Below are 16,553 nucleotides of genomic sequence, written 5' to 3' on the forward strand. Positions count from 1 at the left end.
ACAGCATATAACAAATATATAGTTTACACTATGGATCCAATAAGAAATAAGCTATTCCAGAAAATTCACCCAAGAATTCGAACGATATGTTGTTCTGAGCAATCAAAAAGCACCCAAAGTGTCCATCTAGGGATCTGTAAGCAAATTCTATCTATGTTCATTCTATCCATTATCCTAACCTGCTTATCAGAATTGGGAATTGAATACAATTCTTAGTGTTTTGGCAGTGCACAGATGCAAACACTAAAATTGTTAAGTTTAGTTTTGGTATGAAAAAATTTTGAAGAAGTATTTTTTTTTTTCTGCCGTCAGTGGCAGCCTTTCCAGCAGCTCCGTGTACAACTTTATCTTTCTACCTTTTTCTCTATTTCACTGATCACTCCTACCACTTTCTTTTTTGTGGACTCGCTCCCTGGACACTTTTTACTACTTTTTACTACTGTGAATTTCCCCTTGGGATTAATAAAGTATCTATCTATCTATTCTGGGAGATGGCTGGCTCTTCATCCCGGCCAATACCCCCAGGCTGCCAGATGGAGCCCTCCCTGTAGCATGGAAGTGCCCCAAAGGCCAGCAGGGAATCCTGGACAATGGAGTTTCTATTCCCAACTATGCTGGATGCCATGGGGCCCACCAAAGGACGCTGCAGGGAGACTCAAGTATTTGCATGTGCAGTATAACCTGGAAGTACGTCTTAGTCACAGCAACAGAGGAAATGACGTGCTTCCAGGATGAAAAGTGCTAAGAAGTCACGTGGACAGGGGTTCAGGAGTACTTCCGGGTCATGGACTATAAAAGACTATGAGAAACCCCAGACGTGTGAGCTGAGTTGGGTGGAAGGGTGGCAATGCGTCTGGGAGTGGAAGAGTTGTTTATTGTAGAGTATTGAGTTTAATTTATGAGTATTGTGGAGAGGAGGGTGCTTGGTGCACGTTATTATAATAAAAACAATAATAATTGGAATTTTACCTAGTGTTTGGCGTGGTACCTGAGGGTTCAAGGGAGAGATCTATCTATCTATCTATCTATCTATCTATCTATCTATCTATCTATCTATCTAAAAAAGATAAACTGGGAAAAGCTTTTAAGTGTGGAGACAGTTGAGGAGCAGTGGAACTTGTTTAAACTATATCACAAAAATGCAGGGCAGGTACATTCCAGAATTTGGAATTATTAGGAAATTTCAAAAAATCCTACAGTGGGTAAGTAAGGAGATTAAAAAAAAAAAGAAGCCGTAAAGGAAAAAAAGAAAGCAGATGAATAAGTTGTAAAAAACGAATAACTCCAAAGTGAAACGCATGGCATATGAAAACATGAAGGTAATCATTAAGAAGGATATTAGGGAAGCTAAAAGGCAGTTAGAGATGAATATTGCAGATAAGCCAACAGATGACCCAAAGAGGTTCTTTCAGTATTTTAGTCAAAAAATAACTGTCAAGAAGGAGGTGAAGTGCATCAGGAATAGTAAAGGGGAATTTACAATACAAATAGCAGATGCTCTAAACTCACATTTTTGAGGTTTTCACATGTGAGAAAGTAGATAACCTCCCAAATGTAACAGGGACTACTAAGAAGGTAATGAGTGATTTGGAAATTACAGAAAGAGAGAAGTATTGCTTAAATTAAATTGGTTGAAATCAAACAAATCACCAGGACCAGGTAACATCTATCCCTGTGTTCTTAAGAATGTTAGTGATTACATCGTCAAGAGTGACATGAGAGACAGGAAGGCAAAACCTAGTTTCCAAGGAAAAATAAATTTATTGTTGAACAGGCTGGAACATATTTAAGGCTTTATCCAAAAGAGGGGCTTTTTCTTCAGTACACAAACACACAAGATACAGTACGAACAGTGACAAGGGCAAGCATCCTGCTTTGGCACCATTCTTCAGATCAAAAGAACACAAAGCATTCTTCCTCGAGAGGGTTCAGCAACTGAGAAACAGTGGCTGGAGCAGATGCAGTCTAGAGAAGATGGGAAAAGAAAAACCAAAAAGGCAAGTAAGAACTTCAGTTTTAAATGTTCTAAACATCGTGTGACAAGCATGCTACATGGTAAGTGTGCAGCTGAGCTGCAGAGGGAAAGTTAAGAGTGTACTACTTTCCCATTAGTTTACGGTTTAACAGAGTGTCACCATTCTGCTAGCAGAGTGACAGTGTGCACCTGCCAGTGGTGGCCAGGAGGAATCCACAACAGAACACCTACTGAGCTGTTTTTGCACAGCTGCCTAGCCAGATGTCCAGAATGGTCACAACAAAAGCACCTGCATTCAGTCCCAGCTGTGGAATTTCCTTAACAATTATCTTCTGCCTGGGTCACCACCCTGAGTGCCCCCTACAGCAACATTAGAGATTCCTGGAGTCTGGGTTTGAAGTTGAGAGACTGGAGAGAGGGTTGGCACCATAAGTTGCTCTGAGTAAAGGAAAGGATGAGCCAGTGGCTGGCTGAGGAATGTAGCTCCCACAACTGCCCATTGGGCGTGGATAGGACGGTCCAACAGTAGAAGGAGCCAGACTAGTGTAGCCCCTCTGCCCCAGATTATTTAGGCGCCTTCCAGTCTGCGGGTCAAATCCAACAGAAAGTCCGCATCACTCTGGATGCTTTCTGGATTTCATCACATAGGTCATGGCTTATCCCACACAACACTGCATCAATAGCGAGATTTTCTAAAATGCTCTTGAAGGAGTCTCCAAGGATAAGGTTCTGCAATTCCTGCATCTCCCTCTGGATAGGGTAATTAGGATTGATCTCCCACAGCCGGAACGTATGCCCCTTGGCCAGGGAGCTCATAGCAGTATAACAAAAAATCATGATCATCAATTCTTTCAAGAGGGATGATTTGCACAACCTGCAGAGAATCTCAGGTCAAAAAAGGAGTCATGATGGCAGCCCAGTCTCACCTGTTTAAGTGCATCAACATTACCGCGTGTTCAAAGCAAAAAAGGAAAAACTCAGGGTCATCTGAAGGAGCTATCTTCAAGGGCATATCCCTGGGATGGACAGGGGTTGGAGCTCTCACAGGCATGTCCACTGGGTCAGGTGGATAGGGGACATCCTGAGGCTGTTGAGGATCCATCTGTTTTTTGGGTGGCGGAGTTGCACGAGAGACAGGAAGGCGAGACCTGGTTTCCAAGAAAAAATAACTATTTTTTAACAGGAATGAATATGATTAACTCTATTTCCAAAAAAGGAGATTTTATTTCAGCACACAAGATGCGAGCAGTGATGACACAAACATCCTGTTTTAGCTCCCTTCTTCAGATTAAAAGAACACAAAGCCTCCTTCCTTGAGTAATTTAAGTGGCTGAGAAACTTTGGCTGGGCCAGACGAAGTCTAGTGTAGAAAACAAAGGAAAGACCAAAAGAGCAGGTGAGAGCTTCAGTTTTAAATGTTCTAAACATCTTACGACAAACAGGTTACACGTTAAGTATGCAGCTAAGCTATAGAGGGCAACTTAAGAGTGTGCTAGTTTGGCATTAGTTTACTGTTTAACAGAATGTCAGGATGTAGCTGCTATTGGCGGCCGGGAAGAATGCACAGCAGGCCCAATTTACCTACTGAACTGTCTTTATGCAGCTGTGGCAATGACATCAGTCACAATACAGTATATAAACCCTTGACACTGTGGTCTATGGCCAGCTTGTCAGCACGGCCAATACCCCCAGGCCGCCAGATGGCGCTCTCCCTGTAGCATGGAGGTGCCCCGGATGCCAGCAGGGAATCATGGACTATTGAGTTTTCCTTTACAAACCTGCTGGATACCCCAGGGGCCAACAGAGGACGCTGCAGGGAGGACCAGAGAGTCACATGTGCCCTATAACCAGGAAGTACGTCATAGACAAAGCAACTGCGGAAGTGACATGCTTCCGAGGTGAAGAAGGACTTTTTATCTGACCCGGAAGTAATAAGGAATCATGAACTGAAGGATTGTGGGAACACTTCCGGGTCAGGGGATATAAAAAGACTGTGACAGCTCTCAGACGGCGAGCTGAGCTGGGTGGTAGGAGGGCAGCACATCTGGGAGTGGAGGATTGATTATTGTAGTTTATTTAATGAGTATAGTGGTGGAGAGGGTGCTTTGTGCACTGTGGATAATAAATAAAGTGAACTTTTGGACTTTTATCTGGTGTCTGGCGTCTTGGACAAGGGTTCAAGGGAGCAATAGCGCCCCCTATCTGTCACAACACATATTTTTAGGAAGTCACTGTGCCCTGGGAAGGATCCAAAGGTCTAGGAAATTTCAAATATTATCCTGTTATATAAAAAAAAAAATGACCAGGGAGATCCAAGTAACTACAGGCCAGTAAGCTTAATATGCATCACAGGTAAATTATTGGAAGGAATTATTAAGTGAAAGACAGAGCAACACATGGCAAGAACAGGAGTTTTAGTGGACAATCAGCATGGGTTCAGAAGAGGAAGGTCATGTTTTAACAACATGCTGGTATTCTATGAGGAAGCATCAAAAGGAATTGACCAGAGTGGTGCATATAATATAATTTATCTTGAATTTCAGAAAGCACTCGATAAGTTGCCACATGAGAGGCTGGGCATCAAAGAAAAGAAGTGGGAGTTCAATGTGATGTTTGTAGATGGCAGCAAAACTGGTTCAGACACAGAAAGCAGAGGGTAAAAGTGCAAGGAACCTTATCAGAATTGGGTGATGTTAAGAGTCGTGTTCCACTGGGGTCAGTGCTATGGCTGCTGCTATTTTTAATATATAGAAATGATTCATATAGGCATATAAGTAACAAGCTGGTTAAGTTTGCAGATGATACTAAGCTAAGTGGTCGGACAGATAATCTTGATTCTGTTGAATCATTCAAGAGAGACTTGGACAGCATACAGGTTTGGGCACATTTGTGGCAGATGAAATTTAATGTAAGTATATTTAAAGTATTACATATAGGACGTAAAAATGTTAGGTTTGAATATACAATTGGTGGTCTGAAACTTGATAGTACACCTTATGAGTGGGACTGTGGAGCTGTAGTGAACTTGCCACTGTCTAGATGTTCAGAGGCCATTAAGAAAGATAACTGAATATCTATACTAATAAAAGGCAAAGCCCTCACTCACTCACTCACTCACTCACTGACTCATCACTAATTCTCCAACTTCCCGTGTAGGTAGAAGGCTGAAATTTGGTAGGCTTATTCCTTACAGCTTACTTACAAAAGTTGGGCAGGTTTCATTTCAAAATTCTACGCATAAGGGTCATAACTGGAAGCTATTTTTCCCCATATAATGTAATGGAGTCTTGAGTTGGAGATGGCGTGGGGGAGTTTAGTGTGACATCATCACGCCTCCTACGTAAATGCGTAGAGAACAAGGAAGAACTCCAAACAGCGATGAGCACAAAACGCCATTTCACAATTGAGAAGGCAGAAAAACATTATGAAGCAAATGATGCATACAAGCATATTCATAAGTACAGCTACTGCGGAAACAAAGCACGGCGTGAACCGTAAGTTTATATTAAATTAAGTTCATAGACAGGCTGCCACTAGCGTTTGTAATTTAGTGCCTGCCCATATAAGGCCGTCCATCAGCGGCAATCCAATACAAACACTGCCGGTAAATGTTCACGGGTGAAGGACTGTGCTTATGCAGAGGAAGATGAGATGGTCAGGGTGGTGTTTGGCACAAACTCATTGAAACTGCGAGAGAAACTTTTAAGTGCGGGTCTTAGCTGACATTACGAGATGGCACCAGTACAGCTGGGAACCTTGATGCAAGAACACCAAGCGGCTCCGTGAACTGGCGCAGTGCACAGACAAAAGCAACAGTTCCAAAGAGTGCTGAACAAAACCGAATTACACAATTGAGAAGGCAGCAAAAAATATGGCGTCTTATACATACAATCATATTCATAAGTGCAGCTACTGCGGAAACAAAGCACACGGTGGAAAAAGTGAATGTCCTGCTAAAGGAAGACAGTGTAAAAAAACCCGTGCATGCAGTTTGTCACATCACAGATAAAAGGAAGGCGAGCTGTTTATTGATGCAGTAAGGAACTAATCGATGAATGAAACCTCTTATCTTTACAGCGATTGACAAACACGGAATGTAACTTGAACACATCCTACAAATACGAGCCTGATTGAAAGAAATAATGATAATCAAATCCTTGATGACAGCAACATTCAATAACACTCACAAAACAATTACTGTATATTGACAATCATGTTACGTTATTTTTAAAATGTTCCCTTTTCTTTTCATAACTTCTACTTCTCCACTGCGATACGGGTATATATATATAAATGTATATATATACCCGATCTACAATACATACTTTAGCATAGACAAAGCCACGCTGTGGCTAATTGTAGAGTCTTAAGCCTCTAACGCCGACATTGAGGTTGATTCGAGAGGGATGTACTGACTATGTCGCGCTACCGATTCATTTTACCTTCGCATCTCCTTGGTTTGGGGCGTATGAAAAAATATTAGGTTAGCAGAATCATGTTACGTTATTTTTAAAATTTTCCCTTTCTTAGCACAAGCACAGCTGAGAAGCTTGATGCATGTACTCCATAGCGTTAAAAATAGCGCATTTAATCACACTTTCAATTCCAAGCAAGCGGGAACTTTTGTCAATGCATGATTTCCTGGTACATCCATTACACTGATGCACACATCACAGCTACAAAAATGTTAGAGTCGGAATAAAGCGCGTTCCTACGACTGATCATTTCGACTACCGGCGAAGCCTTGATAAAAGCATGGTTTTGTGCACACTGAAAAGCAAGCAAAATTAGATGCATTACAGAAAGCGGACTTTGTGGCTCTTACTGGGGATCATTGGACTTCCGTGACCGTTAGTAATTCTAAATACATCTAATTACAAAATGTTCAATGATCACACTGTTTTAGCCTAATGTACAAAATAATTTTGGCTAATGTTACTCAGAGTTTAAAGAGTAAGCTGGTCAAATTACCTTTTATGTTTCTGACTTATTTTTTAAGAAGAAAAACTGCACTTTATGTTGAAATTTTGGTTATTATTATTTAAAGACAATACTATTCTGAAAATGTACTTAAAGTACTTAAACTACCACTTTATTTTTAAGTCTGCCCAATTTTAACCAGGGATGATATTTTTGTTTCTGTTTTGAATTCAAATGCAGTTTAAAGCTTTTTTCAGAAATTAAAACAGCTTCAGTTTACAATATTCATGTCCATGTCTATTATTTGATTCTGTAAGCCCACTAAAACCGTTTTAAATTAAAAAAAAAACATTTGCGATTTGGGGCAAATTTCGTGTCGATTACATACGATTAATCAAGATTAATTCTTACACAGCCTCTAATTAATTGGATTAATTTTTTAATCGAGTCCCACCTAATATATATATGTAGATATATATATGTAGATTTGTATATATATGTGTATATACAGTATATATGTAGATATGTATATGTTGTATATACAGTATGTATATATATGTGTGTGTATATATACAGTATGTGTATATATATATATGTATATATATATGTGTGTATATGTATATATATGTTTATATATGTGTCTGTGTGTGTATATATATATATATATATATATATATACCAGCAACACTCATGACAAAACAATTACATTGTCAATCATGTTACGTTATTATTAAAATGTTTCCTTTTCTTTTTACTTTTTGCTATATATATATATATATATATATATATATATATAATATAAATAGATAGATATGACAACAACACTCATATCAATGACAAAACAATTACATTAACAATCATCTTACGTTATTTTTAAAATGTTTGCTTTTCTTTTCATAACTTCTTTAACACACTACTTCGCCGCTGCGAAGCGCGGGTATTCTGCTAGTTTGGTTATATAGTGCAATAATGTGTGGAGTAAAAGTCAAAGCAGGTGTGATATATGGCCGACCAGTCATCCCGGCCAATACCCCCAGGCCACCAGATGGAGCCCTCCCTGCAGCATGGAGGTGCCCCGAATGCCAGCAGGGAATCATGGACAATGGAGTTTTTATCCACAGCCCTGCTGGATGCCATTGTGGCCGCTAGAAGGCACTGCAGGGATGAACAACGATTGTTTTCCCTAGAACCCGGAAGTATGTCCTAGTCACATGGACAAAAGAAATGATGTGCTTCCGGGTTGAAGAAAAGGAGTTTTTTATATGACCCGGAAGTGTTACCAGTCACATGGACAGAGAGAGAAACACTTCTGGGTCAAGGACTATAAAAAGGACTGTGGGAGATCCCAGGGTTGAGCTGAGTTGGGAGGAAGGGGACAACGCGTCTGGGAGTGGAGGATTGTATTGATTATTGATTTATTATTGTTTATTGTATGAGTATAGTGGAGTGGAGGATGCTTTGTGCACTGTATTGTCCTAATAAAAACAATTATTGGATTTTTATCTGGTGTCTGGCGTCTGATCCGAGGGTTCAAGGGGATGACAGTGCTTCCTATCTGTCACAGTGGAGTAATCAGCGGAATTCTCTGGCCATCGATTTGGTAGAGGACCTGATAAAAAATTCTGTGGACAGTGAACCCCAAGAAGGCAGCGTCAAGGCACGCAGAAAAAAAATCGCAAGAACCCACAAGTTACCAAGTCCGTCATGGGGATGAAGGAAGCTCAGCAGAGCAGCAGTGTGAGTGGAGGAGCCCCACTCATCATGGCCGACACTCGGGATGAGTTACAGAGTGGCTACACAGATCGGGAGAGGCCTCTGGAGGAGGATAACCACAACGAGGTATGTGCCGGCGATCTAATCGACCATATATTTAAAATATCTCATTTTGTCCCTTGCACATACCTCAGAGAAGATCATCCAGAGGCTCTGCAGGAGGCAGGAGAAACTCCCGAAGACCGTGGTGTGCTCTCGGTCAAGCAGATGAGAAAAACAGAGGACTTCTGCATGTCGGGTGCCGTAGAGGAACATGTGAGCTGCCTCAGGGAACTCTGGGAAGGAAAAGGTCACTGTACCGCTGCTGACGACTTCGCCCTCAAGAAGACGGACTTGGTCTTTCTGAAGGGGAAGGGGGGGCGAGCAAAGCACTGCTCACCCCGCAAAAAGGTAAGGAGGGCCGGGAAATGACTAATTGATCCTCTGACAAATTAATAAAGGCTGGTCGCAGTCCGCCCAAAGATGGCGATCTGGTCCTCTGAGGAAAAGAACTCCAAATCCCAGGCTCCCTTGCGAAACCCGTCAGAGCACGTGCCAGGAGCGGGCATCCTCATTGGCTCCCAGCTGGAGGGTAAGGCTAGTGATCGTCTGAGTTTACCTTCGGCTAAATTAAATAAATTAATGGAACTGGAAAAGCTACTCCAGCCCGTACATGCCTTCTTGCAGATGCTGACAAATATCCAGAAGATTGTCGCGGACTTGGGAGCAGCGGTGGAAGCGCCTATTAAGAAACTAGACGAATACCTGCGGTGATCTTCTCGGGAACTGCCAGTATTAATTAATTCGGTGGTACAACTAAGCGAGACCTGTACCGTACATCATAGAGGGACGCAGTGTGAACCAGGCCCGCGATTAATTAGTAGCGGGTGCCAAATCACTGCGAGCCCTAACGGGAGTGTGGAATAATGACAGAAGGGGAGGGGGAAGCACTGATCGAGCCGGAGCAGCTGAAAAGTGCTGTCTCCCGGAGCGATGCAGTGCTAAAGACGCCACCTCCGGTCAATTCAAAATCAAAGGGCATTCAGACAGTAAAAGGGCTCTCTTTCCCATAGAGAGACCCAAATTGTGGTCAAGCCCCAGATTAAAAAGGAGATCCCAAAAATGAAACAGGGGTCTCCTGCTATAATAAAAAAGATTGCAGAGGCGGCTGTGGAACCCTCCTCAGTGAGAAAAGGGGCGGAGCCTGGTTTCCCAGAGTGTTTCCAGCGTCGCAGAGGGAGAATTCCAGAAGGACAGAGGCAGTGCTATGGATGCCAACGGACGGGCCACATTTGGCAAAACTGTCCCTGGAGAGCAGGAGATAAAGTGGATTACTGTTATGATATTCCCCCTAGGTTCTTCAGGGAATGCTACATAAGGAAAAGCCAAGGTCTGACTAGAAGTACCTCCTGGAGGAAGACAACCCTCATGGGGCTGGACGCTTCAAACCACGATTTTTCGCTGGGGGGGGTACTGTGATATATGGCTGGCCAGTCATCCCGGCCAATACCCCCAGGCCGCCAGAAGGAGCCCTCTCTGCAGCATGGATGTGCCCCGAATGCCAGCAGGGAATCATGGACAATGGAGTTTTTATCCACAACCCTGCTGGATGCCACGGGGGCCGCTAGAAGGCGCTGCAGGGAGGAACAACGATTGTTTTCCCTACAACCCGGAAGTACTACTAAGCCTACTGGGATAGGCTCTAGCTTCCTTACCACCCTGCTGTAGATATGCAAGTTTAAGAAATGGATGGAACGACAAGTAGATAAAATAGATGCTTTATCAATAGCAATACATATGAGGGTGGGGTTACAACCTTATGCAATGAATGCTCTGAGCTGCTGACATATAAGTTGCCGCACTGATTATTTCACTTAGCACAACTCAGCAAATCCCATGAGCGAGACCCTAACTATATGTGCCCAAAATAGAGGAGCTTGCTTATTAAGAACATAAGATGGCACCACAACAGAATATCATTAACTAGCCAACCCGCGGCGTACCATACGCCGCATAATCAGGCCAGTTTTTTAATGCAGAGGGAGAAAATATGCACTATTTTAAGCAGAGGGAGAAAATTAACATATGAAAAATCGGTAATGTAATAAATCAGCAAGAAAAGCAATATTGTAACAATGCACGGAACGAACCAACACACAATCGTCTGAAGTGACTGAAAACTGGCGCACCGTCCTCGCACCTTCTCCTGCCAGACGGAGGGATGAGGGTGCGCGGCACGGAGTGTGGAAGGGGAGGAAAGGAGAATGACATTGATTCAGCTCCGTCTGTCATGCTAGTCTGCTGATTTCTCGTTCAGTATGCACTGCCCGCTCATGTGCCCACCTCCAACTCGTCACTTGTACCTGTGACTGACGTAGACGTTTCATTGCTCTGTGCGGTTTTGGCTGCTATTCTATATATATTCCACCAAGACACCCGACCACGATAGTAGCGAGGTGGGAGGGGGGTGTGTACAAAGGGTTGGGACGCAACGAGTGGGAGCGTATGAGTCGCACTTAGTGGGACTTAGTTTGCAGCCCAAATGGGGTTCAACTGCTTACCCACGCCGGGTAGACACACGCTCAATGTCATGCATAACTATTTATTGAATGCTAAACACTTCTGGAAAGACACGGTTGTCTAAAACGGGTTGGTGTGAGAATACAACAGTAAGCAAATGAAAAGATGGAACTCTGGAGAGAGCAAAATACAACACAATAGTGAACCCGCGGCATAACAAACAGACGTGCATGCGGACTCTTACCACAGACGAAAGGGACTAACTGGGTGGTCGGTGAGTTTTTGCGTCTGGGCAAATGGGCAGGCAGTGTGAATGCCTAGAGAGCGAGGGTAGACGCTGGCCAGTGAAAAAGAAGTGTTGGTGGGCAGGAAAACGTCTTCTGTGTTCCTGCAGGAGCATCCAAGAAGACGCATGTTTGTCGCGGATGCGAATAGCTGTACACTGTGTGCACAATTATTAGGCAAGTGAGTATTTTGACCATATCATCATTTTTAATGCGTATATTCCAACTCCAAGCTGTATTAACTTGAATGCTTATTGGATTTAAGCACGTCAGGTGATGTGTATTTGTGTAATGAGGGAGGGTGTGGCCTAAGGAGATCAACACCCTATATCAAGGTGTGCAGAATTATTAGGCAGCTAGTTTTCCTCAGGCAAAATGGGCCAAAAAAGAGATTTAACTGACTCTGAAAAGTCAAAAATTGTAAAAGTCTTTCAGGGGGATGCAGCACTTTTGGAATTGCTAAGAAATTAGTGTGTGATCACAGAACCATCAAACATTTTGTTGCAAATAGTCAACAGGGTCGCAAGAAACGTGTTGAGAACAAAAGACGCAAATTAGCTGCCAAAGATTTGAGAAGAATCAAACGTGAAGCTACCAGGAACCCATTATCCTCCAGTACTTTCATATTCCAGAGCTGCAACCTACCTGGAGTGCCCAGAAGTACAAGGTGTTCAGTGCTCAAAGACATGGCCAAGGTAAGGAGGGCTGAAACCCAACCACCACTGAACAAGAAACATAGGTTGAAACTTCAAAACTGGGCCAAGAAATATCTGAAGACAGATTTTTTCCAAAGGTTTTATGGACCGATGAGATGAGAGTGACTCTTGATGGACCAGATGGATGGACCTGTGGATCAGTAATGGGCACAGAGCTCCACTCCAACGTGGAGGTGGGGTACTGGTATGAGCTGGTATTTTTAAAGATGAGCTAGTTGGACCTTTTGCATTGAAGATGAACTCAAAATCAACTCCCAAACCTACTGCCAGTTTTTCGAAGACACTTTCTTCAAACAGTGATACAGGAAAAAGACCATGATTTTTATGCAGGCCAATGCTCCATCACTTGCATCGAAGTTCTCCACTGCGTGGCCAGCCAGTAAAGGCCTTAAAGATGAAGGAATAATGACATGGCCCCTTCCTCATCTGACCTAAACCCTATCGAGAACTTGTGGGCACTTCTTAAACGCTAGATTTACGGGGGAGAAAAACAATACACCTCTCTGAAGAGTGTCTGGGAGGCTGTAGTCACTGCTCCACAAAAAGCTGATCGTCAACAGATCAAGAAACTGACAGACTCCATGAATGGAAAGGCTTATGACTGTTATTGGAAAGAAGGGTGGCTATATTGGTCATTGATTGATTGATTTATTTTTTTTGAAATGTCAGAGATGTTTATTTGTAAATTTTGAGGTGTTTGTTTATTATTCTCACTATAACAGATGAAAATAAACAAGTGAGATGGGAAAATTTTCATTTTTCCTTTAGTTGCATAATAAATCTGCACACTAATAGTTGCCTAATAATTGTGCACACATATGTATTCCCCTGATGATGTTCACACTCACATTTCCGTTGTGAAACATTCAGGTTTCAGGTTTATTAACATTTTGGATTGACTGATAGCACTGTGTTTGTTCCATATTAAAATTAATCCTCAAAAATACAACTTGCCTAATAATTCTGCACTCCCTGTATGTAGCATGTAAAACAGTTTGCTATGATGATGCACGCGGTCGTGCGTCGTAACCGAAAAGTTGGTTTTTAAAGACTGCTTACTTCATTGTGCTTCAATCTCAGTTGTAAAGGATTGTTTTAAGGATCCCGTGGGATACCCCTCGCAAACCGTTTCACACGCTGCATTTGTCGATTCACCTCCGCTAGAAACATGCCTCTATGAACAGTCAACGTAGCTCGGAGGTGCATGACATGCACATGACATTAACCTGACCTGCACTGCATGTGGCCTCTACGACAGACGAATATAAATGACGCCATCTTTTCTGTGTCGTCGCGTCCGAGTTGGTGGCCGTGGCCTTTCGAGTTGTCGTCGTATCCAATGGTCTTGGAGTTGGTGGGCGTGGCTCTTTCCTGCGTGCGCCATAGGTGTCTCACTTGTCGGCAGCTTAGTGAATCCACGCCTCTTCCGACGTGCTTTCCATGGTTGTCTTGCCTTAGTGAATTATATATATAGATTTTCAAAAACATTTAAAATACATCTGATTTGAAAATCAAGGTAACAAACAGATCCCTTGCCCTCTAAAAAACATTATTTTTATAAGCCAAGTAGAAACTGTAAGAAATGCCAGATCATGACATTATGAGGTTCACTTGCTCCTCTGAACAGCCAGTAGTAGTCACTTTATGATTGGTAGTGCCATTCATCAGGCTCAACAGCTCAAGCATTGGGTTTAGGACTGTGATTCTTGCTTAGATTCTCTGGCTTTGATACCTGCATCATCATTCATATACTGTCTTCTGGTCAGGTTTAAGGCAAACTTCTTTTTATTACTTTTTTCCTCCTGCTTTTGTTTTTGTGCAATTCGTTTCTGAAGTGTCTCATAAATGTCTACTGTAAATATTGGTTGAACATTGTTTTGTTTTTGGGTCGGAGGTTGTGTAACTGATTTCTTCTTATCTTTTCTGAACATTTTGATCTTTTTCTATTTTAAAGCTTTTGCTCAGTTTCTGGGCCAAGGCAGGCCTGAAGCCTGACTGTTGAGTTTAAGGCTTAGTTGCCAAGTAGTGAAGTGTTTAAGTTGAAGCAGCCTTGAAATCAAAACAGCGGCATTTATATAGTTGTAAGGAAGAGCGCTTACCGTTTGTGTGTTGAGGGCGCTGTCGTGGGAACGCGGGGCTGTCTAGTGGGTGAGCGTTGTGAGGCGCGGTGTGTCTGGACACACGTGGAGCCGGTATAATGGCCAATACCGGCTCCTCCGCATGTATTCATTTTTACACGCCGCTGTCCTCGCAGCCTGCCCAGTGCAGGCAGTTTAAAGTGCGGCGCAACTAAAAGAGAAAGCCGGCATTTGTTTGAAGCAGATATGGGGATCCCATAACCTTAAAGAAATTCTTTTACTTACTGGTGAGTCGGCAACGGGTGTACTTAAGCTCAGCATAGCTATTGGCCGTCCCGGAGGGGTTTTGCGGGCACGCGCGCGCAGCCCACAGGAATTCGGTTTTAAATACATAGTTGCCCGGGGCGTGTTGCTGTGCGTGGCGTGAACGCGCTAGCGTCTACCTGGATAGGTGCATGAGGTAGACGTGTTGGCAGATTGGCTGGACAATCTTGCCGGTTATATTTAAGGAGTCATCGGCCAACAGAGGAGGTCGTCAGTGGACCTAAAGGCGAGGTACGAGTAAGCACTGCTGAACTATTTGGAGGAGCAGTTGTGATTTTGGCGGCTTTTGTATATAGAGTTATATATCTCCTAGTGATCGTTTTTGGTGGAGGTATATATACTTATTTGGTGCTGGGAAAGTTTTTGATTTTGGGTTTGGTGCAATTGTTTTTGTATATGCACACACTTGTTTTTGTGCATTTTTCTTTCCTGCTGGAGGAGTGTCTTGAGCCAGGGATAAAAGAAGACAACCTTCATTATTGAAGTGTGTGTGTATAGTTTTCGTAAATACACTATTTTTTCCTTTTTGATTGTTTTTATTTATTTCTGCAGAAGTGTCAGTGTTGAAGGACTGTGTCTCAAAGCGCACCTGACACTACTGCATTTTGGCTGTACTGTACAGCACTCTTGTAAATAAACTTGCATCATTCACCCTTCAATTTTTGTCTGTGTCTCATCTCTCCACTGATCCTGTTCGGTTCATGAACTATCAGATGTCCAGAGTGTAGGCTGGGGCCACTTCCCACTACACGGGATATCACATACTCTAAGCGTCAGACTAAGGTGAAGTTCTGGTCTGACTGGTGTCACACACATGCACATGGGAGGCAGCTAAAGAGCTTGAATGAGGGTAACTCTGAGCCAGAACAAGATGCAGCAGAGTGTGCTGAGTCTTTTTCTTGCTTTTCTACAGACTGTTCACAGGAAATTCCGCCTGGTCCTGATGACCTCAAGTCTGTTTCTGACCCCTTTGACGTTATTTTTGGGTCCGAACCTATGGATGAAGACCATTCCGGGTCCGCCCCCTCGGATGTCATTTCCTATATTGGCCGTTAAAAGCCACCACCTTCCCCCTATCCCCTCAGTTCTATTCTGGACGACAGTCTGTATACATCATTACAAACCTTTAACTATTTTGCAGCCAGAGAATAATATATGGATTTTGTGACACTGGTTGTTTTCAGGCCTTCTCCCCTTTTTGATCTTTATGAGTGACGGGTTTACTGCAGGCATACATGGATTTTCAGATATCTTGAAATATATTTTGAAATCACTATAGGCATACATGGACTTTCAAAAATGTTGAAATATATTGTGAAATCACTAAATGTCAATTTGGCTTGCTATGAGACAACAAAACATCAGGACTTTTAACACTTCTGCCAGTGATAATACAGTGGACATGTGATTACCAAACCTGGAAGACTGAAAACTAGAAAAATGCCATGTGATCAGAAGAGTCTTGGGTTTTGCTGCAACATACAGATGACCAAGTTAGAAATTTTCAAGCATCCTAATTGCCATTTGTCAATGGCACAGGTTGGAGATGGTACTGCAATATTGTGTTAATTTTTCTTTTGCCACACATAGTATTCTGTTGTTCCCACCTCTCCACCTCATTCATTGGCCAAGAGTCTTGGCTTCAGTTCCAAAAAGTTAGGCTTTATATTTCTTGTTTATGATGTCCACTGATAATTCTGGAAGTATTTTTTTTTAACAATATTTTAGCAAAAAAGCATGTATTTTGCATGTTTTCTGCCTACAACTGATGACTGAAATGAAGGTTATGCAACATGAATGACATGAGATTTTTTTTTTTTAATCTTTTTATTACATAAATGTTTTTCAAATTTTTTCTGTTGTACAGCAATGGCCACCATAAAATTTTGTTTTGTCATAAACGTTTTCTGCATGAAAACATAAGATTATTATTGTTTCTCTGCCACCAGTACAAAGCACATGGTGTAAGCAACATATTTTTGGG

The 16,553-nt window shown here is 42.5% G+C and overlaps 1 long non-coding RNA gene across 1 annotated transcript; it reads right to left on the minus strand.

The window, feature by feature from the left end:
* Positions 1 to 1,779: 1,779 nt before the first annotated feature.
* LOC120528062 lies at positions 1,780 to 14,596 on the minus strand. The gene is made up of 3 exons (XR_005633455.1): positions 14,531 to 14,596; positions 14,267 to 14,456; positions 1,780 to 1,965 (listed from the first exon to the last, which is right to left on the minus strand). It is a non-coding gene; the product is annotated as an uncharacterized LOC120528062 (long non-coding RNA).
* Positions 14,597 to 16,553: the final 1,957 nt, after the last annotated feature.

This window comes from Polypterus senegalus, chromosome 4 (assembly GCF_016835505.1).
Source record: "Polypterus senegalus isolate Bchr_013 chromosome 4, ASM1683550v1, whole genome shotgun sequence".
NCBI classification, from domain to species: Eukaryota; Metazoa; Chordata; class Cladistia; order Polypteriformes; family Polypteridae; genus Polypterus; species Polypterus senegalus.